We start from the raw sequence: 24275 nt of genomic DNA, 5'->3' as shown, positions 1-24275 counted from the left end.
ATACTCTAATCTTAGATTAATCCAATCTTAGCCGTGCTCTCTGATTTCATACACATAGAAGAATGCGCGTAGATTGGTATGCTTCTGAACTTCAAAAGTATAGAGGGCCTGTGGTTGTGACAACCTCGTGCATGTGCATGCACAGGCATGTGTGCCTTAGGTGTCCTACTAGAGGGTCACTTTTGCTAACTCAAATTGACACAATGCACTCTATTTGTACACGATATTCCCATCTCAAATTGACACAATGCACTCTCTTTGTACACGATATTCCCATGGGTTTCACATGCCAAGATCATTATTGATTTGCTTGTATATTCACAATAACTTTATGAAGCCCATAAGGTCCCTTAAAGCTGCCATCCTCTTACCAAAGGCCTTATCAAAGGACATGCCAAGACACAACTTCTAGTGTCCAAGTGTAAGGCATATAGAATCAACGTACACACCACAAGGTGTGCATATTTTGTAAACTTACACCTCAATCACAACAGACACACATCTACTTGTCACTACTTAATAGATGTTTTTACCAATGAGGTTTCAAACTTTTCTAGTTCTTCACTCATTATCATGCTTTACAGCACACCAGCTTTGAAGTGAGCAAAAATTGTTCAAACAAGAACTATTTGCTCAAAGTTCTTTTGACAACATGTGCCGATTTTCATGCTACTTAAAATGCTATATGCTATGTACATTTTAAGATTAAATATCTATGTGCATGCATGCACATTAATCACAATATACAAACATCTACTTGTCAATAATGAATAGATGTTTTTGCAATGAGGTTTTAAACTTTTCTAGTTCTTCACTCATTATCATGCCTTACAGCACACCACCTTTGAAGTGGGCGAAAATTGTTCAAACAAGAACTATTTGTTCAAAGTGCTTGTTGTGACATGTGCCTATTTTTATGCTACTTAATATACTATAGGCTATGTACATTTTAAGATTACATATCTATGTGCATGCATGCACATCCTTTTATTATGCATGCATGCGTGTGTGTGTGTGTGTGTGTGTGTGTGTGTATGCTTAGAACCTTGCATGCATGCATGCGTGTGTGTGTGTGTGTGTGTGTGTGTGTGTGTGTATGCTTAGAACCTTGCATGCATGCATGCTTGTATGTGCTCAGTAATTAGAGAACTAGAGCTTTGATACTATCATATACATGATTTCATCATGCTTTAATCATAAAACTTTATGTTTTTTAAAATGAATTGGTAACTAAAGCTATTGTTAGGAATACAATATATTGAATGTAACTTGTTAATATTTTTCATGTCTTAATTGTAGATTTTTTAATTTTTCATACTCATGAAACCAATGCATACTTTTCGAATAAAGAATACATTTGCACTCAATCAAGAGGATATGAGAAGATGAATCTATTATGGTCATATTTTTAAATAAGAAGCATGTCCATCGTCATGTATGCACTTACTAGCACAAAGAAACTGTTTGCAAACTATTATAAAAATTAAAGAGAGGACAAACTTTATGTCATGATAAAGAAAAACCAAACATTGGAATGATATGAGCCACCAATATTGATAGCAAAAAATTTAACGTGGAAATCTTAAAGATATTTTAAAAAATTTTGATTTTACCTATCCTATTGATTGAAACACCTAGGGTACTAGCTCTCATGTTTGAATGTTATAAAGTGACACATTCAAATGAAAAGCATGTTGTGTTTAACATGCTTGAGGATTAACACAAATATTGTAATAAGGACTTTGGGGACTCAACACAATCATTCACCCCAATATGAATTGGACCTCAACTGGTAGCCAACATGACAACTCATTGTTGTCATGCCTCATGAATCATATCATAAATCTAAACACTCTTGATTTTCACTTTTACTAAGTGAAAACTTTGATCCGACTAGGATAAAATATAAGAGTTGAACTCATGATTAGGTAACTGAGAAGTAATGAATAACTAATTAAGAAGAATCTCAAAAAGATAACATTACCAACATGAACTATAATCTCATTATATGTAAAAATATCTCGCCAAAAAGTGTCACCAAATACATCATATTAAACCCCACAAGAAGCATCTCTAGATCAATTATTTCCTACATAATTATTTCCATCAATTCCTTGATTCTATCAATCAACCTAGAATCTCTCAATCTTGTCATACATGCCAACCCACATGGCTCATTACATCATCATTTTTGCATCAATGAGAATCTACCCTTTTCACTTTACATTAACTTCTTTGTAGAGACTCTAAGAAAATTCCTCTACCCTTTTAATTTACATGGAATCATTTTGCAATAGCTCTAAGAATAATTCTTTCACCCAACATATCAACCTTTACAATCTGACATTGTAGTTTAATCCCAAATTTTAACACTATCCCTCAAAGCAAAGATGAAGGGATGTACAATTTATATTTTAATCGGTGTATGTTTCATGATGCTATGGCCACACTAGCGTATGGAATCAAGGTCCATCAAACTAAATGACATGTATCTTAATGATCTTTTCCTAAAGACCTCAAGAAGAAAAAGAGCTCTCCTTATTTCCCCTTATGTCTTACATAACTTATTGTTTGTATTTTACATCCATATTACTCTAAATCTGTGGGGCCAAGAGGCCTATAAAAATTTTATACATCTCATCAAGTGAGAGTCTAAAATATACTTTGACGACCAAATTTTAGGATTTGTTATACTTATTTTTTTAAATGTTGTTACTATTGAGTGCATTGTGTCAAGTATTTGTTTGATGTTATCCACCTTATTTGATGTTGTAGAGAAGGAATGATGCCACCTTGTTTGGGAATGACACTACCTAGTTTGCAAAATAAATCTCAACCTATATCAACAAAAGCATGCTTTGGAATGGATAGTGTGTTGGATGCATAAACAAAGGGTTCTTGTGATTGAATATTTAAATGTAAGCAAGATTTAAAAATCCAAGATAAATTACAAAGACTTTGTGATGTGGGATTACATAAATACATTATGCATACTAGCATACTCTCGATAGTATTAACATTATGGACAATATATACATAATATATACTATGGATAATATATACATAGTGCATACTATGCATAAGAGCATAGTTATGAATCATACACATAAGAGAAATTAATTAAAAAACAAGCACACAAGGATGTAATGAATGGAATGAGTTAAGGTCTCCAACTCAATGAGAGGTCAGGGTGTGGAGAGTTGATGAAGAGCTCTTAGAGAAATATCTATAAATAAAAAGAATGAAAAATTAAAACAAAATATTAAAAGTGCATTACAAGAAAATAGATAGGAGTAATGGAATTAAATCCTCACCTTTAATGATTAAGAGAGAGGAGGAACACAAAAAACTCACCCTTGCTTAAAAGAGAGGAGGAAAGATCATCCACTTTTTCTTGACAAAGGAGGAAACACTACAAGAGAATCATTGTTTTTCGATGCTTAGTTTCCACGCCTGGTCGCGTCGTTGATATGTGCATCGAAATAGACGTCAAAATATGCATGGAAAAAGACGTCGAAATACTCGTGGAAAACGTAGTCGGAGTATGCGTCGAAATAATAGTCAATTTTAAAAAAATAAATAAATTTATATATAATATTTGCTAGTTCCCATCCTGGGGTGTGTTTTAGCCTTCTCTTTCTACCTCTTTGCAAGAATATGTGTCTATGAGAGAGAGAGAGAGAGAGAGAGAGAGAGAGAGAGAGAGAGAGAGAGAGCAAGAGAGCTAGAGAGCTAGAGAGAGAGATGACCAGAGAGAAAGAGGTAGATAAAGAGAGAGAGATAGATAGAGAGAGAGAGAGAGAGAGAGAGAGAGAGAGAGAGAGAGAGAGAGAGATGATCAAAGAGAAAGAGATAGATAAAGAGAGAGAGAGAGAGGGAGAGAGAGATGATCAAAGAGAAAGAGATAGATAAAGAGAGAGAGAGAGAGAGGGGGGGGGGAGCCGAGGGAGAGAGGAGGGTATAACTTCCATCACGCTCTTTGAAGGAGAAAAAATGCTAGCTCCTCCTCCTCATAAGGTGCAATTAAGAAAGTGCTCTATTTTACAATGAAATTAAAGTTCATCATCAACTTGCTCGTCCTCAGCAAGATCCATGACTCCAAATAAATCTATTTCTAGAAATACTCCATCATTGTTTTCAATTGGTAAAACCAGTTGTCTTGTAGTAGTAGAAGGTAATTCATCCATGTCGTCATCCTCTTCTAGCTTTAGCGTGAGAGCTATCGATGCATCATGATCATACTCGACTTGAATCTCTTCTTCTTCTAGATTATCTCTAGTGTCTGTTTCTCGTTCAAGATGTATTTGCTCAATGAGTACACCTTCATCCGATCCTAATCTTGTGTGAGCCTCACCTACTTCTTCAACTAGTATGTCTTCTTCTTGTTCTTCTTGTTGTTCAATAGGTGCTAGTGGTGTATGCTCAACCATCACATGATCTGGGGGGAGTTCCTCAACCTCTGGCAAATAGTCAACTGCTATTTTCACCTCTTCAAATATTTGTATTCCCCATGGATTTATTTGGATCACAAACAACCATTTATGATATGTCGGGTCTTCCCACAAAGATGACTTGCTCACAGTGCTCTAGTAGCACAAATGTGTCCCATGGCCCTGCCTCTTGTAGTGGAAGATCATGCACCTTTTCTCGAGAGAGAGGAGGAAGGAGCAAGGAACACCCAACTTTGAGAGAGAGAGAGAGAGAGATGATAAGAACAAGTTTAAAAGGTGGTAACATTCAAAGGAAGAGTTTTTAAAAACCCTTCAATTTAAACGTGGCTCAAATTGTTATGTTGCTATTTGCATTGCTATTTTTGTTGCTATGATTATTGAAGTACAACCGAAATTGCAACCCAAAAAAAAAACTATCTCTAGATTTGTTGCAATTTTGTCACTAGATTTTGCTACTAAGCTTGCCATCTCTTGTTGTGAAATGGTTTAGTTACACATAAGATAAGAAGAATTAGATGCCTGTCTTTGAGATAGCAAGTAAGAATCAGAATCCCATCTTGGAGATGATAAGTGAGAAAAATATTGAATAGCAAACACACACATTATGTGTTTAAAATTACCTTCAATGTGGGCTACATGTTCATAAGTTATTGTACCTTATTTGTGGGCAATAATTGATAAATGTTATGTAACATACCCATTGTAAATAACAATGTACTTGCTTCAGAGTTGAAAAATAACAATGTACTTGCTTCTGAGTTGAAAAATATAACTTAGTTTGTCATTTTTACGATCAGAAAACTTTTATTTTTGAAAAATGAGCCATTTTTGCTTAGAAATTTGTAATTTTGAATCCAAATTTGAAATCTACGCGTAATTTTACGCTTAAAATAGTTTTTTCTGAACTAAAAACGGGTACCCGGAATGGGTTTAATTAAGCTTTTAAGCATTTAATCTGCGAACTTCCGACCTAAAATAGTAACTATCCAGGCGTCTAATCAACGAACGGAACACGCCCCCATGGTAACGGGGCAAGGCCGGACATTTTCGTCAAAAAAAAATTTTGACCCCCTCGGACGACGGCGGCAGGCGGCCGGCGTGGGCCCCACCATGGGCGCCGCCCGTGAAACGACCGACAATCCACCCGGGACACCCAAGTGTGTACACGACCTAGACGCACCCTCTAGCACACCCCTACACGTACCCCCTCCTCCCAGAACCCTCTATCCAACCACAGGTGTCGCGCTCTCTCTCTCTTGGGGACACCTCCACCCCCATGTGTCACACTTTCTCTCTCTTCGAGACACCTCCACCCCCAGGTGTCTCGCGCCCACACTCTCTCCCGGACACCTACACCACCCAGGTGTTGCCTTCCCGCACCCGGACGTCCACCCTCTAGCACCTATAAAAGGACCCTCCCAGCCCCCTTCTCCGAAAAAAGCCCCCAGCAAGGCCCTAGGCGCAAGCCCTCCCTCAAGCTCTAGGACATGTCCTACACTCTTCTCCCCCCTTGTGTGAATTGACTTAAAGTGTGCTTGTCCTCCAACCCTTGCCTTACTCTTCCCTAGGCCTCCCTAACCATGCACTCTTCCCTAGGCCTCCCTAGGCGTACACTCTTCTCAAGAGCTCTCCAAGTTAAGGACACCTCTCAATTCCCCCCCCCCCTGCGGCGACTTAAACTTAGGCTAAGAGGTCTTTCCTACCCATAAGCCCAACAAGCTTTTCCTACCCCAAACGGACTCCGTTTTCGAATCCGTTTGAACCAGTAGAATTCTCTCTTTTCTCTCCAAGTTCCCAACCTCTTATATTCACCCCGTTCTCTCTCTATCCTCTTAAAACTCTAGTGCTCCTATGGCACCGAAACGCTACCGAAATGATGAACCACGTGCTGCCCAAGGAGGGAATGAAGCGAATTGCGTCCCTGCAATCGACTTCGCCCCTCTTGAAGCGAATAGGCACGAAAACGATAACCAGGTTGGTCATTTAACAAGTTTAAGTAAAATTCTCTCTTAATGCAAAGATTCGAAATAATAGGAAAGGAACCAAGGTTAAACCCCTAGTATAGATGGCCTAAAGTACCTTATGGTTACTCTTAAGTAAAGTTATAAGAAAATAATCTTGCTTTTGAATCATTGTCTTTCTGAAACGATGGTTTCTGTTAATGTGTGAATTCATTGAATAAAGGCTATGTCTCTTTTTATTGGATATACTACTGGTTTATTGCTAACATGCAGGTACAGCTTCTCCCCCCCTTAGCTAACTCCGTGCTTGCCTGTGTAGCCGGGCGGAGGATATAGCGAGGCCGGGAGTCGGCCCAGGGCAATCCCCTCCTATGCCACTGGGAATTGGATTTCACCACGAGGGTGATGTATAGATGCTGCCTAGTTTTGTGGGTCCAGGCTAGTGCGGTGACTTAACCCGCACCTCATGAGGAGACGTCCCCTCCAAAGGGCGAGAGGGTTTGGTACAAGCGGCAGTACCTGAGGGGGTGATAGGACGGCTTGGCCCTCATCGGCTGGCTGACGATGAGGGGAGACGGTCCGTGAGGTTTACCCAGCTGGTTGAGGCTGGAAGATCGAATTCTAGATCATCGGTGTGGTTGTGGTTGTGATTGTGGTTGTGGTTGTATTAAGATGAATGAGTTCTTCAGCCTCAAGCAGCTTAGCTTAACCTTGGAGGAATACTACTCAAAATTTGTCACACTTGGCAAATATGCTCCACCTATGTCGATCACTCAACAAGTGGCCCGATTTTGCCAAGGGCTGAATGAACCTTTGGATTCTCGCCTTGAAGCAATGAGGCCAACTACCTTGCAAGATGCTCTTACCCGAGCCAAACCTCTGGCTAAAGAAGTAAAGAGTGGTCAAGCAAAGAGGAGAGTCTATCCTGAGTCTAACCCAAGGGGGCGCCTTCAGAGGAATTACCAATCAAATTTCCGCCACAACACTATTGGTCTCAGTACCCCAATAATTTTATCCCCCGCAGTTATGCTAATTCCACTTTAGAATCCTATGGGGACCAAAGGTGCTTTTATTGCAATGAAGTTGGCCACTTCCGGAATGAATGCCCCAAACTTGCAAGACCCTCTCTCAATCCTAGTGTCATTGCTGCTCCACAAGGCGGCCGGGTAGTTCAAGGTCGTGGGATTCCTAATAACCGCCAGGCTGGACGAGGTAGTGGTGGACGTGGTAGAGGTCGTGGAGTGACTGCCCGTGTCTGCTCTATGATTGGTGAACCGACTTTAGAGATGGAAGAAGAAGAGCAAGCCACCATTCATGCAGCTGTAGAACATCAAGGACCTAATCAGCAGTTTTCTGTTATCCAAGCTCCGGCTACTTATCAAGGTAGATCTTTCCAGCTCTTGATTGATTGTGGTAGTACGCATTCATTTCTTTCTCCAAAATGCTTGCGTAAGTTACAGTTAGATCAAAAACCAGCCCAAGCAATGATTGTTGAGTTAGCTAGTGGAAAAGAAGAAGTATCCCGACATTGTGTGGGAGATCTTGAATTTGAATTGGGTGGTGAATCAACCCATGGGTATTTCAAAAGCTTACCATTAGGGAATTATGATGGAATCCTTGGTATGGACTGGTTAATTGCAAACAATGCTGACATTCACTGTGTTGAAGGAAGCATCACCTTTAAGAATAGTCAAGGATAGGTAGTATCAGCCCAGGGAAAAACAGGTAAACCCAAATTTCATTTGGTCAAAGCTAATCGCCTTCTTAAGGGAGTGCGCAAGGGCCAACAGATCTTCCTTGTCAAACTCAACAAGGTAGAAGAAAGCAACCCAGATTTAGAACCCTCTTGGCTCCAGGAGTTCTCAAATATCTTTCCAGAGGAACTTACAAAACTACCCCCATCTCGAGAAGTAGATCATGGGATTGAGTTAATCCCTGGGGCTGAATCAGTTTCAAGGAGACCTTACAAAATGTCTCTTCCTGAAGCCATAGAGCTCAAGGAACAACTTAGGCAGCTCATTGAGCAAGGATTCATTCGCCCTAGTAACTCCCCATGGAGAGCGCCTGTTCTTTTCCAGAGAAAGAAGGATGGCACGCTTCGTCTTTGTATTGACTACCGAGGCCTAAACAAGGTCACTGTCAAAAACAAATACCCCATTCCTCACATCGACGAGCTTCTTGACAGACTTTATGGATCCAAAGTTTTCTCCAAGATGGATTTAAGGTCTGGCAACTATCAAATTAGGATCAAGGAATCAGATATCTCCAAAACCGCTTTCAATACCCGCTATGGCCACTATGAATTTACAGTCATGCCATTCGGATTAACCAATGCTCCCGCCACCTTCAACCGCCTGATGCAGGATATCTTCCGACCCTACTTGGATGAATTTGTCCTTGTCTTCTTTGACGAAATCTTGGTCTATTCTCAGTCAAAAGAGGAACATGAGGAGCATGTACGCAAAGTATTGCAAATACTGCACGAACATAAGCTCTATGCCAAGAAAAGCAAATGTACCTTCTTCACTTCCCAAATTGAATATCTAGGGTTCATTGTCTCCTCAGAGGGCATCTCAGTAGACCCTGCCAAAGTCAAGGATATATTGGAATGCCCACCCCCTAGGATAGTCAAAGAAATTCGTGGGTTTCTAGGCATCACAGGATGGTATAGGATCTTCATCAAGGATTATGCCAAGATAGCCGCACCCTTAACTGATCTCCTCAAGAAGGAATGTAAGATAGTATGGTTACCAATCCACCAAATCAGTTTTAGCCAACTTAAGACTATCCTCACCTCAGCACCAGTTCTGAAGCTCCCTGACTTCACCAAAGAGTTTGAGGTTGTCACTGATGCTAATGGCCTTGCACTTGGTGGTGTCTTAATTCAAGAAGGAAGGCCTGTGGCTTACACTTCTCGTAAGCTTAAACCCTATGAAGTCAATTATGCCACCCATGATTTGGAACTCCTTGCAGTTGTTCATTGTTTCAAGTTATGGAGACACTATCTCCTAGGTCGTATGCTTGTAACTGACCACCAGAGTTTAAAGTGGATCTTCACCCAGCCCAATCTCAACATGAGGCAAAGGAGGTGGATTGAGACTCTGCAAGAGTTTGATTTTGATATCAAATTTTGTCCTGGAAAGGATAATGTTGTAGCAGATGCCCTCAGTCGCAAATCCTTCCTAAGTGCAATCTCTATGCCAAATAACCCCATCCTAGAGAAGGTAAAGCAGGTTTCACCCTGATTACCAAAAGCTAGTAAGCCTAGTTCACAAGGAGGCACCCGCAGAAAAGGAAAATGTATTGATCAAGGGATACACCCTCGATGATGAATGCCTCTACTTCATGCATAGGTTATGTATTCCCAAAGATCTTACACTGAAGATGATGATCTTGTATGAAGCTCATGATAGCCCCGTAGAGCAGGACACCCAGGTTATGCAAAAACCTTGAATGCCTTAAGGAGAAGTTACTTTTGGCTTGGAATGAAGAGAGATATCCTTCAATACATCAGACAATGCCTTTCATGTCAAAGGATTAAAGATGAAAGAATCAAAATGCCCGGGAAACTTCAACCTCTGGACATTCCTCAGATGAAGTGGGAATGTATCAGTATGGACTTTGTCACAAGTCTTCCCACAACACAAAGAGGATATGATTCTATTTTAGTAGTTGTGGATATGCTTACCAAAGTGACCCATATTATCCCAGTAAAGAAGACATTTAAATCTTCTGATATTGCCGGCCTTTTCATCAAGGAAATCTTTAGGCTTCATGGATTGCCAAAAAGAATAGTCAGTGGACTGGGACTCTGACTTCACTTCAAAGTTCTGGACATCATTATTCCAGGCTATTGGAACACAACTTTGTTTCAGTACAGCTTACCACCCAGAAACAAATGGTCAAACTGAGAGAGTTAATCAGGTTATAGAAGACATCCTGAGAGCCTATTGTGGGCGTGAACCAAAGAAGTGGATTCAGTATCTCCCTCTAGTGGAATTCTCTTACAATACATCCTATCACCAAAGCATAGGGATGTCACCAAAGCATAGGGATGTCACCATTCAAAGCTCTTTATGGTCAGGAATGTTTGTCTCCCTTAAATTTCTCTGACCCCACACTAAAGGTTGAAGCCTCTAGGATGATGCTTGAAGAAATGGAAGAACAAACCAAAGCTATTCGTAAGGATATTAAAGCCGCCCAGGATCGACAGAAGCATTATGCTGATACCAAAAGATCTGAAAGAATTTTCCAGCAAGGAGACAAAGTTTTTCTTCGAGTGCGGCCAAAGAGAAGTTCTTTATCTCTTGGAAAATTTAGGAAGCTGAGTCCAAGGTATTGTGGGCCTTATGAAGTCATCAAATGTTTGGGAAAACATGCCTACAAACTTCGCCTCTCCCGACCCACCTCAAAATCCATGATGTATTCCATGTAAGCTTACTAAAGTCATATGTGCCTCATCCTGATCATGTTCTTGATGATGAACAAGTTGTAATGCCAACTCAGGGAGTCCTTGAAATGAGACCTAATAGAATCGTCGACTCTAGAGAAAGAGTGCTTCGCAATAGAATCCTTAGGGAACATTTAGTGAAATGGAAAGATTACCCTGAGGAGGATGCCACTTGGGAGGAAGAGTCAACCCTCCAAAAGAATTACCTAGAGTTCGTGCCGAGATGCGGACATCTCGAGTTCTTTTAGTAGGGCATACCCATTGTAAATAACAATGTACTTGCTTCAGAGTTGAAAAATAACAATGTACTTGTAAATAACAATGTACTTGCTTCTGAGTTGAAAAATATAACATACCCATTGTAAATAACAATGTACTTGCTTCTTCAGAGTTGAAAAATATAACTTAGTTTGTCATTTGTACGATAAAAAAGCTTCTATTTTTGGAAAATGAGCCATTTTTGCTTAGAAATTTGTAATTTTGAATCCAAATTTGGAATCTACGCGTAATTTTACGCTTAAACTAGTTTTTTTTGAACTAAAAACGGGTACCCGAAATGGGTTTAATTAAGCTTTTAAGCCTTTAATCTGCAAACTTCCGACCTAAAATAGTAACTGTCCAGGTGTCTAATCAATGAATGGAACACGCCCCCATGGTCACGGGGCAAGGCCGGACATTTTCGTCAAAAAAATTTTTTGACCCCTCCGGGACGACGGCGGGCGGCCGGCGTGGGCCCCACCACACGGGCGCCGCCCGTGAAACGACTGACAATCCACCCGGGACACCCAAGTGTGTACACGACCTAGACGCACCCTCTAGCACACCCCTACACGTACCCCCTCCTCCCAGAACCCTCTATCCAACCACAGGTGTCGCGCTCTCTCTCTCTTGTGGAGACACCTCCACCCCCATGTGTCACACTTTCTCTCTCTTCGAGACACCTCCACCCCCAGGTGTCTCACGCCCACACTCTCTCTCTGGACACCTACACCACCCAGGTGTCGCCTTCCAGCACCCGGACGTCCACCCTCCAGCACCTATGTTTGGGACATCATAGCATAGCGGAGGCTACACTCCAACCCACATACTTTGTCAATCCGTGAATGCAACCCGGTTAGCGCATAGAGGTTATCCCGAATGGGAGAAGATTAGTTAACCACACACTAATGACTTCTAGTCCTACTCAATCCTTCTTCATCACTCAAGCAATCAACCATTGATCCCTTCTCAATCTAACATAATCAACGCATCAAGATTAGGCTACACTTAAGCACAAAAATGTAACTTATGCAAAGAATCTAACATGCAAAGAGCTATCACACAAGCCTCAACTACACATCTTTTCATGCACAAGCTTCATCACATGCACTCTACAATTCACAAATCAAAACATCATTAAGAAATCTAGATTAGCAAGTGTGTAGACCATAATGAGAATGTAGAGAATAGAGAGTACAAGATTGAAGCATGAATGGAGATGGAGAGCTTTGGGAGAGCACATGAGAAGGAGCTATGGAGCAAGCTCTCTCTATGAGTCTCTCAACCAAATGACCAAAGAGTGCTCCTTAGCTCTCAAATGGGCCACCTTTTATACAAAAATTCTAGAACTCCCAAAAGTTCCCATGTGGGATTATTGTCAAGCCCTCTCCCACATTCATCTACAACTTGGAACTCTTTTCAAGAGCCCTAAGTGTCTTTTTTGTTGCATCCTTGTATTGATCTTCATTCGTCATGCAACACTCCCCCCTTCCTATTTTGCGCACGTCCTCGAGCGCGGTAGTAGCAAGAGCTGCAACAAAAAAACAATGGATACAAGTAAAGTCTTTTATTGAAAAAAAGAAAAGAAAAGAAAAGAAAAACCAGCAATGATAATTTCACACGTGAGCATACAAGTGCAAGGCTGATTAAAGTTTTAATGAGTACTAAAATAGGTGAGTAAAGACTAGTCAAAGTTAGACTTAAGTGGTAGATAATGCTATGCAAAGGCAAGTGTGCTTTGTACACCGCCGGTTATGACCGCAGTCTCAATGTCCTACAAGTATGTAAGTTATTCCTAAGTGGCAAACCTACTCCTAAATATGAGCAAAGGTGATTGGAATTCTCTCTTTTTTTTTCTTTTTTTTTCTTTTAAAAATGTGTGTGTAGAAGGTGATAAAGATTAAGGTTCCATCCCAAAGAGACCCAAGCAATGGCCAAGAGACCTCCGCCAAGAGAATCTAAAGACCGCTAAGTATCTCAAGGGTGACAGACCCTTTTTCTTTCTTTTATGACATAAGGAGTACCCCTTGAAGATGAGGGCATCGGTCTCGAGGGCCCACAGTGTACCCCAGAGTCCTACCAACATCTATCAAGGCGATAGATTCCTCAAAGGTCTTTTTCTGAAGCTTTTAGACATCAGTGTTCACCCCATGGAAACCAAGGCATCGGCCCCAAGGTGCTAAGACAACCCCAGGTCCTACCAAGCATTCCACATGGCTGTAGACACGTCATGTCTCAATTTACTTTGTACATATTTTTTTTTTTAGAGTATAATTTTTTATAAATTTTTATTACTCCTAGCACCTAGCTCATATCTAAGAGGTAGCTACCACTAGGGATAACTAATATACCTTGAAAGCATAAGAACTTGGCATATTCCATTGGTATATATCCTACACTGTCTTTAGATAGAAATATCTTTTACTTAGTCTTCTAACAGTCTAGAATTCACTCACCATATTTTAACAACTAATCAAAAACTTAAACCAGCCAACATTGTGCGAACATGCAAACCATATATTCAAAAGACAAAAGCACTTAAAGAAATAAAGATTAAGATTTGAATACACCTGTTGTAGTGCCCTGTTGATGTTGTTCGTTTGCATTGATGCATTGCTGATTTTGTGCAGATTGCTCCTCCTTGATCTTTGTAGGCGTAGCATGTCTCCCCCCTTCCTAATTTGTGTGCACGGTAGGTGGACTATTGGGGCGTGTTTGATGCTCTTTTTTTAGCGGAGATCTCTGCAAAATTTTTATTAACAAACAAGAAAAGAAAAGAAAAGAATAAAATTTGCTATTGGTGCCAATCACCGAATATAGCCGAGGGGAAAAACCCAGTGGGAGAAAAGTGCCCTGGCTTGTCGATCTTATTGTTGAGTCGCTGAGCTTACCCTTGCCCTGGTGGTGGAAATTATCTCAAAAAGAACATAATCCTCTAAAGGCATAAGGAACCACTCTATGCAAACATTGATCTACCAAAGAGCTTCAATTGTAGTGTTAATGCCTTATCTTTGGTTTTAGGTATGTCCTTCTTGGGTGGGAATTTTATCAATTGTCTTGGAATTTGAGCAAGATAAGAGGATTTAGGCATTGAAATGCTAGAATCTATGCTCAAATGAGACTCATGTGAAGTTGGATGTGTCTTAGGTACACCAGTTGAGGGTGGAATTGGGTAATAAGGAGAAATTGGGACAACCAGTGTTTCAATACATGCTTTAGGAAGATCAACACAAGTAGATTTGTAGGTGCTATCACAGCCACCTTTCCTTTCTTGAAGAATTTGTGTTGATTTCTTTTTCACCCACTGATATGGAAAATCAAGGGTGGCTTTTGGAATCTTTCTGAAACACTCTTTTACCCCTAGCAAAGCATGGCATTTTGGAAGCCAAATTGCTGTTGCACCCTCATAATAGCCTTGTGCTTTAAGAACATGTTTTGGGACCCATTGAGTAACAATCCGAGGTTTAGGCTTGGAACTGATGTGCTTTTTAGGAGGTTTGGCAACTGGACTAGATGGTACAAGTTTCATTAGGACTTGTTTGGGGTCTTCTTGGGCCCTTTTATTTGGACACTTAGTGAAATGCTTAAAATGCTAATCAAGCTTTGACCAAGCTAGTGGCCTAGGCCTGAAAATGCATTTTTCCTTTTCTACAAAAAAGAAAATAGGCCTAAAGGTAATCTAATCATTAGATCTTCTGTCCTTGGGAAGGAATATGGACCTAACTGCCTTTTTGTCTTGTAGTGAAGTACCTTTCACAAAGAATGTTTGAAAATTTTCGTCACTTTGTTCCCTCCCTTTTTGGAGGTGCTGCAGATCCCACTCTCTCTCTACACTCTCTCTCTAAAATGCATTTAGGGTGTTTTACTTGGGTAAGGGCTTCTTTTTCTCTCTCTAGGAGCCATGGCCTGCAGATCTGGACCTCCTACTCCATCATCCTCTCCACCAGCTCTCATGGAAGAGCTCACCATCCCCTCTTGTGAAGGTACAGATCTACACATCCTCGCAAGCTGAAGCTCTCCATCTCCATCACTAGCAAGCTCTCCATATCTATCATCCTCTCCACCAGCTCTCATGGAAGAGCTCACCATCCCCTCCTATGAAGGTACAGATCTACACATCCTTGCAAGCTGAAGCTCTCCATCTCCATCACTAGCAAGCTCTCCATATCTATCTCCTCAAGGCCTCCATTTCTCTATATCCATCTGCATCTCCTCCACCTCCATCTCCATCACCATCTCCATCTTCATCTCCTCCATCACCATCCACATTTCCATCCTCCACCTCCATCCTCCATCTCCATCATCTCCATCACCATTCACATTTCCATCTCTGTATCCATCTACATCTCCATCTCCATCACCATCCACATTTCCATCTCTGTATCCATCTACATCTCCATCTCCATTTGCTAGGTACAATGGCTCTACGGGACATCACCAACAAGCAATCAAAGTTTCGCTTGCACGTGGACTTAGACGAGGAGTATGCCACAATGCGAAGTAATCGAACGAAGGGATGTATTCCTGCTGAGGTGCTACGACTTCAAGGTGCAAAAGCCATTGATCTTTGGACTGATGGAAGCATTTATCCCCTTGATCCACAGACTGGTGCACCTCCCCCTTTTCGTAATATCACGCAGGTCGTACGCTTCTTGGGTGATGGTTATAATGGTTTCTTAGGGTACTGTCAGAGGCTCTATTCTTTGTACTTGCAGGAACTCTCAAATCAAAATCACCTCAGGAAGCTTCTAAAATTATGCAAGGCAGAAAAGGAAGAATGTGCGTCAACTTTCATGGCCACAAAGGAACATATGCTGGCTCGAGCCAAGGATCTAGAGAAGGAGGATGCAGAGCAGAAGATGAAGCTTGATAAAGGTGTGGAAAGGAGGGATCGAGCTATAGAGAACTATCTCCGTCTTCGAAACTCAACTCGGAACCTTCGCCGACGTGTCGATCATTTCACTCACCTCCCCGTGGGATATAATGCAAGGCAGCGAAAGCGCAAGCCTCTGAGTCTTCTTTCCAAAGATGGGGGGGCTCGCAAGCGACGTGTGCGTCAAACAAGGTAATCACAGCTTCAAAACTAGCATTACATTCCTTTTTCATATAGTTATGTCATTGACTCTGAACTATGTGATGTACAGGGAATGTGCTAAAGCAATATTAGGTTGTTCCAATACTGAGGAGTCTATCCTTGAGCACATTATTCCAGAGCAGAAAGTAATCAATATGATAACCAATCCAGTAAATGGTGCGTTGCGTGACAGGATTCAAAAGTATTTTCTCAAGGAATTCGAGCAGATTGTCAGTCCCATTGACATGCTCACTGTGTGCGACACAGCAGGTATCAGTGATAAGGGATACAGGGCTTTGTATACTTGCATCACAGCACGTCTACGAGGCAAAGGAATGGCACGATCTATACTTCCAACACCATACAGTATAGTTATGGCAAGGAAGTCAGTAAACAACAATATTGCCGACTTGCTAGGCGGCTACAGATGGGTGGATGGTAGCATGCCAATGTCAAATTCAAAAGATTTTGCTTACAACAAGTTTAACAATGTTTACGTCGAGGTGGAGGCGCTTCAACGAGCTATGATTCAGTTTTATGATATGACATTAGAGGAGACGGATGGAAAGGCTATATTTGTCCTCAAATTGGATGAATGTCAGGTTGTAAAGGGCCAAAGGGTGGAACATACAAGTCTGACACTCATGAGCAGGGCATTGAAGCGAAAGAGCTTAGACGGCGAAGATGAAACAGGTGATGCGGAGAATAACTTGCACACAAAGCGACGCAAGCAAGATTACTTTGGAGTGCAGTCTGAGAAGAGCATATGGTGGCAGGCGGCATGGACCCTTCCGCACGAGGACCATGACAGTCTGAGGTGGTACTTCACCCGTACAGGTATTCAAGGAGTGATACACACGCAATCAAATGGTGAAGTCTTGCATGTGCCTGGCACTGGTCACTTTGAAATAGAGTGGCACCTTGGTGGTGATCTCAAGACCCTCAAATGCATGTTGGGAACTAAAAGCGGTGCTAACACTTTGTTTCCATGCATCTTTTGTTGTCATCCAAGGATGCCAAGTGTTGCAGTGGGGAAGGCCAAACAAGCAACCAAGGTGAAAGGTCATAAGCAAGCAAGTGCAAAGGGCTCAAATCAATTACAAAAAGCGAAGGGTATGCACGTCTGGCTCAATGGAATTATGAGCTGCAATCAAAGCAAGGCACCATCTCGCGCAGAGGAGGATGCTACTTGGAACCCTATTCTTTCAATTCCACTGTCGCGAGTACATGTGTGTACCTTGCACGCAAGACTTAGAATTCTAGACAAATTGTTGATGCTCCACATCAATTATGCTTGGAACATGGAGCCAGAGTCACGGCGAGAACAGGGCATCCAAGAGCTTGAAGTTGTTTTATCATCCGTGGGGCTTCACGCAGGTGCTGTCACCCTCTCTAAGGATCGCAAAAACCCATCAAGTACCCAAGATAACCCTAATAAGATATGTATGGGTGGTGCAAAAGCAAGACACCTGCTCTCAAACTATGGTGAGGCTCAAAGCCATACACATTTTGAATTATGGAAGCAGATTTGTGATGTAACAACCTATCGAGGCAATGAGGCGACACTAGGATTGAAGCGTGCACATGTGTGGGAAGCTTGTGATGAGATGATGAGGCTTCTTGAGCGCCCGTATCTTGATGAAGCAGAGATAGCTACATTCAAGACTTCGATTGACAGATTCATAGAAGAAATGATCGATGCTTGGGGGGAAACTCATATAACACACTACATGCATATTCTCTATGCGCACAGTTCCTTCTTTCTAGATGAATATGGGTCTCTTGCACTCTGGAGCAACCAAGGCATGGAACGATCACATTACCAAGCCAAGGCGGCCTATTTTAAGAACACGGGTCATGGCGGTGGCAAGGTTCGCAGCAATGCGTTTCAGGAAATGTTCAATTGGTTTTACTGTGCACTTACTGGGAGAAAGGCCCAAAAGCGAGCCAGAAATTTGTCTTTGAGGCGCAAAATCATGAAGGTGTTAGGTGCAAGGCGAAAGAGAAGGGTGCAATGCGTCAATGGCACGTGAAAGAGCGAGGCAATGGCACAGTGGTCGACTAAGAAATGGCCGTGTGTGGTTACCCACCCAATAATTCTTGTTCGCCACTTTTTGGCGCGTTCATTTTGTAAATTGACTTTTTTGTAATTTTGGCCCCCTATAAATATCAGTGAGTTTTATAGTCATTTTTAAAAGTCTTGACTTGTGAGCTCTCTCTCTTCCTCTCCCCTTCACAGAGAGGGTGCGGAGCGACTGGCTCGCTTCAGAGCACACCCAGGCATGTTCTTCAGGGAGCTGTGGACACCCCCTTCACTGATGTATACCATTTTATACCCCCAGTATGGTACAGGATGGAGCTAGCTAGGTTGCATATCATGATTGTATACTCCATGCATATAGCTTTGCATTCTCCTAGTAATAGAGCTCCATCCCCTGCACACCCAGATTCAGTTTTTTTATTCAGTACTTTTTCATTTTGTTGGGATGACAGAGGATACCCCATACATGTACTCCGATTTGTCTCATAGGCCGAGTTCGGTCTTTTGGAAGACGTTAATAAAATCTTTCTTTCTTTCTTTCTTTCTCTCACTCGTGCACTAATATCTCAAGCACATGGAGCCCCCAAATGATCCTCCCTCCAATACGCAGGATGACATTTTCAAAGACTTTGGGCCCTTACCGGTGGCACATAGAACTGCAATCCCAAACATTTACCCACAACCCCAAGTGGATCTGGAAGCTGAGCGTGTGAGGCTTGAGCGAGAGGCCCAAGAAGCCCAAGAATGCCAAGAAGCGAAGAGATTACACAAAGAAGCAGAGGACATGGAGGCAGCTGAGAGAGCAAGAAAAGAAGCCGAAGAGATCGTCAGAACTCAAGAGGACGAGGCAGCAAAGAAAGCACAGGAGGATGAGGCTGCCAAGAAGGAGGAAGAAGACGAGGCAGTTAGGAAGGCGGAGGCAGATAAGAAGGCTGTAGAAGAAGCTTAGGCCGCCGCAAGCAACAAGAGAAGATTAGCATTCTTTGCTGCGGAGGAGGATTGGCTTAACAGAAAAGCTCACGGATTTGTTGCTGACCTGCGAATGGCCGGATACGAAGATGACACAATTTTGGAAGCGGCTATACAAAGTCTTCGAGCAGAATATACAAAGAGGAGAAATGAAGACACAGTAGAAAGGGAGAACCTGCCGAGCAATAGGATTGTCAATGCAATGCTAGACAGAGTCTTGGCTCGTGCACTTGGTAAAGGAAAGAGAAAACTCTCAGCTGAGGAAGTAGAAAATAAGAGACAGAAGCTTGAACGAGAAGCCAGGGCAGCAAACACACGGAGGCTTCGTGAGGAAAAAGACAAGAAAGATGAAGAGGAGCGAGTAAGGAAGGAGGCAGAGCAAAGAGCAGCTCCGAAGACTCCATCTGCAAAGGCAAAGAAAACTCCAACACCTGCAGAGGCTAAGAAGGGGAAAACCATTCCTAAACGCACAGAACCCCCTTCCGATAACTTCCAAGAGCAGCGACAGAAGTTTAAAAATGACACGCCAGCTTGGACTCGCCACGCGCAAGCACCACCGCCCCCAACAACGCAGAAGAAGCAAAGGTGGAGACCAGGGACAGTTGCCCTTAGAGAAATTCGCAAATATCAAAAGACCTGCACACCAATTATTCCAAAGGCACCTTTTGGGCGTCTCGTCAAAGAGATTATCCACGACCAGCGTCGGGATGTCAATCGTGTGCAAGCGGCGGCACTAGGCGCTCTGCAACAAGGTGCTGAGGATATTTTGGTTTCGCTTTTCCAAGACGCGGTTTTGTGCATGGTGCATGCAAAACGTGTCACTTTGAAGCCATCTGATCTTCATCTAGCTAGGCGTATCCGTGGAGAGGAAGCTCTCTTTCACTAGATAGGGGAAGCCTTTGTAATGCAACAAACCGTGTTTTGTAATCTCAATTTGATTAATGAAAAACCATGTCTATTTTCAAAAAAGTTATTTTCTATTGCAAGTGATTGTTGTCTTGTCAAGGTAATTGTAGTCTTTTGCATGTAATTGTTGTCGCTATGTACATTCGACCTCATGTGAACGCTCGTCTGCCACCGCCCGTCCGACTTTGGCTCGACTCGACGGGCCGATTTCTCCCGCGTATGGCCCCCAGAAGGGTATATCAGCTGTGCGGGGTGCGCTGGGGCCGAGGGGGGGGGCCGGTGGTCGCTCCGTGGAGCCTGTGTGGCACGGAGCGACTTTTGGTTGTTTGACCTGGTCAAACAGCCAAAAGTCACTCCGTGGCACACAGGCTCCACGGAGCGACCACCAGGTCAAACAGCCAAAAGTCGCTCCATGGCACACAGGCTCCACGGAGCGACCACCGGCCCCCCCCCTCGGCCCCGGCGCACCCCGCACAGCAGATATGCCCTTCTGGGGCCATACGCGGGAGAAATCGGCCCGTCGAGTCGAGCCAAAGTCGGACGGGCGGTGGCAGATGAGCATTCATAAAAATTGATTGAAACATCATGACAGGACACGACAACAACATATAAACACATCAAGAAGATAAAACTTAAAATCAGCTCGAAAAACATCTTGATGTCATTAATTGTTTGATTTTCACAGAAGGCAAATGAGTACATTAGATCTAGCCAACTCGCTTGATGAGCTTGGTGAAAGCCTCGTGGGTGAGAGTCTTTACTGATGGTTTGTCACCAATGCGTTCGGCTATCTCTTTGGCATCAGTGATGCCTTGTCCAAGGCTAAGGCCACAAAATCCTAGGAAAGACCCTGCAGCTTTATCACCAAAGCTATAGATAGCTGCTTCCCTATTTACAAGAATACATTTATGGGCATTTTAGGCTATAGGGGCTTCAGACAGGATGGCGCTTAGGACATTTATGGGCATTTTGGGCTATAGGGGCTTCAGACAGGATGGCGCTTAGGACTCTGCACTTCAAAAATTCAACTTGCGCATCATTTGAAAAGTCGTTGTGAATTACGCGAAGCATCTCGGCATTGAAGCTCGGGATGTAGTGCCATAGCGCAGCATCTTTCCCCTCCACCTCCTTTCGTGCTCCACCCTTTCGGCTTGCGAACCAGTCCATTTCTCTTGCGGTCTACAAAGTAGATAGAAGAATGAGTTGACTTCAAAAAATTACAAATTAAGAAGGGAAGAAATTGGGTGTACTACCTCAGTGGCATCATCATGATCCGCAAGGTCTGCATCACTAATATTGATGCTCCCGAGGCTGACGGAATCCGAAATGGCAAGCGGCTTGTGAGGGGCAAAGCTAGTTTCTGGCACACTCTCGTAGAAATCCTTGCACTGGGATATTTGTACAAGAGTCTCTGCCACAAGGGACTCTATTGAGGCATGATTTTCCGGGAGCGCAAGCACCTTTGTGACATCTGCGGAACTGAAGTCAATGCGGATGTCATCATCTTTGGACGGCTGTTGTGTGTCTCGCATGCCCGCGTACATAGCAATGACTGAGAGAGTTTCATCCTGGTGCAGCCCAAGGACATGGGCGATGTCATCCAAAAATAAGAACTCTACACCTTCTACTATGATAGGGTGTAGAGTTCGCACTTCGAGCTTTGGAACTTCATCCATGACATCGTCCCCTTCGATGTCCCGTTTCACAGCCTCAGCTTGCGGCTCTTCCGCCAGAGTCACAAGTGCAAGAGATGCTTCTTGCACTGGGGTGAACGGGTGTAGTCTCACATCCCAACTCCAAGAATGTGCCTCAAGGCCAGCATAGAAGCTCCAAGTAGCACTCCACAAAAGCGGAGCTCATCTCCAAGGTGCCACACAAATCTGAACCGTTTGCACTCATAGCTCGATTGCCAGCAAGCATGTGATGATATGACAAAGTATCTAAGAGTCTCATGTGGAGACTCTCAAAAAGAGGTGTGCTATCCGGGACATACAAGGGAGGATCCATACCAAGTCGATGCACAAAGAGGAGCATAGTTGTCGACGAGCACTGAAAGAAGATTCATTCACATCATAAGATTGTTTGATCAAAATGAGAATTAATGTATATCCATATCATTTCAAAGAATCATTACAATAGGCAAAGTAAAAAACCTCGATAATATCTACATAACCATAAGGTGAGTGATGAACCAAGTTTACTCGATGCAAAATTTCCAAGCTGGAAACTTGAGAATATTTATCAACTAGCCTAATCCCCAAACCTACCAAACAAAGAAACACTATTAAACTCTATTTGTAATTCAAGAAACAATCAAGAAAAGATAAATGAAGAATAGTTTCTGCAATTGTTGAAAGAACCAAATAAAAGCAAGTGATAAATGAAACATATGAGATAAATCACTTACAAATTCATTCTTTGGAGACATGACAAAAGTGCAATCTCGCTAACTGCTGTGGGATCGATCATTGTATAGAGAGTACATGAACATGCTTCTCCATGACGGTCAAGAATTTCTCCCTTATTGCTTCAGCCCAAGCCACAATATGATGGTTTCCCTCCCATACAAAAAACATACGGCCAGCTAGACTAGTGAGCTCAAGATGGGTAGCTATCTCATTTTCGAAAGCTTGGTTCACCTCCCTCCAAATCGGACTCCACCCTTGCTGAATATCATCATCAACTATCTATTCCTCTCTATCCAAATTCCACATTGACACTATAAAAACCCCCTAACACCATATTGGGGAATATGGGAATTTCCCACAAGTTTGGGACACGTGGTCAAAAGTTTGGATTAACCATAACTTGAACACCACTAATCCAAAATGAGCGCTTTATAGCTCTTTAGATTCCATTTTTCAAGCGCTTTCCAACGATAGGTCATATGATAGGGTTTTGAGAAACTTACAAACATGTTATCCATGTCCCCTTTTTTAAGTATTCAAAAATGGGAATTGGGAAATTCCCAAATTCACTAATATGGTGTTCCCTTATCTAGAACATATCCTTCATTTCCAAAAGCAACTTTCAACCCAAAAATGTCATCACAAAGACCTATCTACATAAAGGAATGGGTGGACACACAGAACATGAGAACAGTCTAGTCTTTTGCAATATATCTTCCCCTTGTTACATCAACAAACTTTTCTCATCCTTGGGATCCTCCTCCTTCAAATTCTTTGGCCTCACAACAAATGGAACTATTTGCATCTCACGCTCCCTCTTCTAACCAAGTCGTCTTCCTTCTCCCTATCATAGCCCTCGTCAACAAGAACATCAACAACCCTATCATGTACTTCCAACCCCATATTTTTTTGTGTATTTACTCCACTATTTTTCAGCCCTCTTTGATCTCCCTCCCCTTCCTCTCTTACTCAACTTAGGTGGAATACAAATTGGACCTCTCCTCTTGGAGGCCTAACCAGAAACATTGGCGTCTTGCAAACAAGCTCAATGGTTTCAATAAAACAAAATAGCTTTCCTAATTTTGTCTATTCAAGTGAGCAATACAACACTTACAAACTTTTTGATTCATCATATTATGTGTCATTATTGTCCTAAACATCAGCAACCATAAAGATTATGATTGCTGGTGTGTGGTTTACATTGATGGGTATGTTTAACCTAATAGGTAAGCATGATGAGAGGAGGTCATCAACAAGGAGGCTAAAGAAAGCATTATGAGATACATAACCAGCTATATGAGAGGAAGAAACTCTTTGCCAAAACACTTGCTGAGAAGCACCACCCTCTACATTCCATGCTTGCTATAGTCCATTGCTTGTTGAAATACCATGGCCGTGATGGCCATGGTTCAATGAAAAAAAAGGGGGCTGGAAGTAGCCCGCACCGGCATGGTCCGCTTCCATCCCCCTTTGTTTCATTCAAACCATGGCCATCATGGCAATGGTGGTGCAAGGGCAATGCATGACATCTTATGGTGGCAGCTTGTAGCTCCATGGCCATTTATCCATCTTATGGCCTGCAGCTCCATGGCCATTTAGCCATCGCATCTTATGGCATGTAGCTTGACTACCATTAAGCCATGGCAATCTCTCTACTGAACCAACATAACATAAAGATAAGAGTACACACTATATGGGTTAGTACTCAACTACTACACGTACAAGGGTCGGTCCATAATGTGAACCACCCGACTAAA

General features: G+C 42.4%; 1 protein-coding gene across 1 annotated transcript in view; it reads left to right on the top strand.

Annotated features, from left to right (window-relative positions):
* Positions 1-24275, top strand: part of LOC147619509 (uncharacterized) — a 153375-nt gene that overhangs the window by 58927 nt on the left and 70173 nt on the right. The window lies entirely within an intron of this gene.

The sequence above is a fragment of the Cibotium barometz genome, chromosome 33 (assembly GCF_041138505.1).
Source record: "Cibotium barometz isolate CiBa-2024 chromosome 33, ASM4113850v1, whole genome shotgun sequence".
In the NCBI taxonomy this organism is placed as follows: Eukaryota; Viridiplantae; Streptophyta; class Polypodiopsida; order Cyatheales; family Cibotiaceae; genus Cibotium; species Cibotium barometz.
The sequence above is the reverse complement of the archived record's forward strand: the minus strand, read 5'-3'. Positions and strand labels throughout refer to the sequence as shown.